The sequence below is a fragment of the Acanthisitta chloris genome, unplaced genomic scaffold (assembly GCF_000695815.1).
Source record: "Acanthisitta chloris isolate BGI_N310 unplaced genomic scaffold, ASM69581v1 scaffold11081, whole genome shotgun sequence".
Lineage (NCBI taxonomy): Eukaryota > Metazoa > Chordata > Aves > Passeriformes > Acanthisittidae > Acanthisitta > Acanthisitta chloris.
The window spans coordinates 91,688-94,197 of NW_008657683.1; the positions used below are offsets into that span (position 1 = coordinate 91,688).

The following is a 2,510-nucleotide window of genomic DNA, read 5'->3' on the forward strand; positions in this document are numbered from 1 at the left end:
AACTTTAACATCACAGGGAGCTTTATTTCTGGACAGATCAAAGGCTTCCATTTTTATAAAAAATTCACCAGATATATAGAAAATATTTTATCCTTTTTTTTAAGTCATTAACAATGATACCACCTGCTCCTAAGGTATTTATGACTCCAATCACACTTGAATCCTGTGTAAGCAACCATGTTCACAATAAGCATGATGAGACTAATTGCTTCTAAGCTCTACAACAAAGCACTATTAGATAAATCACTTCTGCGTAGATTATATTTCCCCCAACATTACTGAAACTGTGGAATAACATAGCAGACAGAATTTTGAATTATCCTGATGCATAAGTTAGCCCTGATTTTTAGTTTACTTATTGCTTACAAGTTTTTCTTATTCAGTCAGACCTGATACAGGTGACTGAATTCATACACCAAAAAGAATTAAAAAAGGGCCACTTAAACGCAAAGGTTTTGAACTGTTCCCTGGCAGGTAACATGCTGTCAACAGCACATCAAATATGACAGGCACTGTGTGAATAACAACATTTCCTAAGGACTAGGATGCTTTGTTCCCTTCTGAAAGTTCAGAATTATTGTCCTTCCTTTACAAGCAGGAAACTGAAGCACTGCAAGGTTACAGAAGGTGACAGAACCCTGAGTGTGCCTGTGGTGGAGCTCAGAAGCAAGGTCAGACCCTGTGTCCAAGCTACGTGCTCCCAATGCTAGGCATGCTTCTTGCGCTGCTGCTTGCAGAGGAATTGGGAATGGGCAGTTTAGCTAGGGATCAACTTGCTTGGCAGGCATAGAAAGCCAGCAAAACAGCTCAGAAGCAGCTTTCTGTATGGTTGTTTTGCCATGTTTCAGCTATAAAATAAAAGAAGTCATGCATAAATTGTTTTTCAGGTGTGCTAACTCTGTATGAGAAGGCATGGTAAACAGAACAAAGGCGGCTTTGGTTAAGGAGGTCTGTAATGACTAAGTTACACCTACTTTACAAGCATTTTTACAAGTAACTTCACTATTCAGACCTTCCTATTTTCTGGGTGAAATTGGTGCAAACTAATCTCCCAAGCAGAAATCCATGGTGCAATGAATGAATCTAGAGTTCCACCTTCTAGTTTCAGAAATATTAAGAACATGAACCTAGGATAGCAAGTTTTGCCTATTGTTATCACAACCAAAGCAAGAAGTCTCTAGAATTTACGTTCTATTTAATGACATCACAATTGTGCACAGTTGGACAGGAATAGTCAGTTGAAGTCTCATAAAATTGCTACAGTACACAGATAGCAGCCGTAAAGTCTCATGCAGCAATTTAACACCAGACAACAGCTTTTCAGTTTCACACCCTGAGCAATCATAGGTCTGAGCCCCTATACCACAGTGTATTTCTGTGATGTTTGACTCAAATATACCCCGCTGTATTCTAATTAAGCTTTCAGTAATACCCTCCAGATATGAATTAGAACCAATATATACATTCAAACCACATGTCAATTAAGTGTAGTCTAAACCATGACTTGTTATCTACAATGTTCTGATATGCATTTTCATACTCTATCTCTCTTGTGAAATGCAGATTCTTTTCTCTATTTGTTTCAATGGTGTGCATTTAAAAACTCAGGCAATTAATAATCTAAATAACACTACTAATGAGAAATGGATGATTACAATATAGTATAATAATTTTTATCTGACAAGGAAAAATTCTTCAAGCACTTCTAAGAGTCACCAAGCCCTCTGTTTCAAATGCTGTCTACTGGAGATTGAAAGAAATGGATTTGAAGCCATCAATTTATTCAGGATTGAATTTGACAGGCTTAATTAATTAATTAGGCTTAATTAATATTGTTTTGAGTAAGAAAATATGACAATTATATCCCAATCAGAATTTTGTATACTGCACATTATAGCATTATAGTTATCACCTTCTGTAGGAATGAATCACGGGATCTGTGAGGATTATCTGCAGAGCATTACAGGATACTATCAATCACTCTGCTTAGCCAACACTGGTAATAAAGTCACTTGCAGGTAAGATAAAAGTTATCACACTACCTCAAATGTCAGCAGGGGATGTACGATGCTTCACGCCTCCCTCAGCTCAACTGCAAATCGCGACCTTCTCCAGCCATCCCAGCACCTACATGAAGAGGAAACAGACAAGAGGTGAGTTCTGAAGCAGTAAAGGTCACCTACGGTGGGACAGCAACATAACAAAATACAAATGGGTGTCCTGGTAGAGCTGTCCCAGCGGGAAGGCCACCAGCTGGGCAGTCTGCATGGCGACCCTGAGCGCAGCACCTGGGCTTCTCACTCAAACAGCAGCAGTGGCCTGAAACTCCCTGTGTCACTGAGGGTTTGCCAAGCCACAGGATCAGCTCTAACCTTGACATTAAAATGCACGAACACAGATTTAAACGGCAAAGAGAAGTCAGGGTGACTTATCAAGACTCATTCTTAACCCACATTCCTGGAGAAAATCAGCTGCACTGGTAGTAATCTCTGAATCACCAAGAAGAGGAA

At 39.3% G+C, this 2,510-nt stretch overlaps 1 protein-coding gene across 1 annotated transcript in view; it reads right to left on the reverse strand.

Annotated features, from left to right (window-relative positions):
- The window catches only part of GHR (growth hormone receptor), a 77,907-nt gene extending 75,780 nt beyond the window's left edge, over window positions 1-2,127 (reverse strand). The window contains exon 1 of the mRNA XM_009084823.1: window positions 2,043-2,127. The gene's annotated coding sequence lies outside the window, so the exon portion shown is untranslated. The remainder of the gene's footprint in view (window positions 1-2,042) is intronic.
- Window positions 2,128-2,510: the final 383 nt, after the last annotated feature.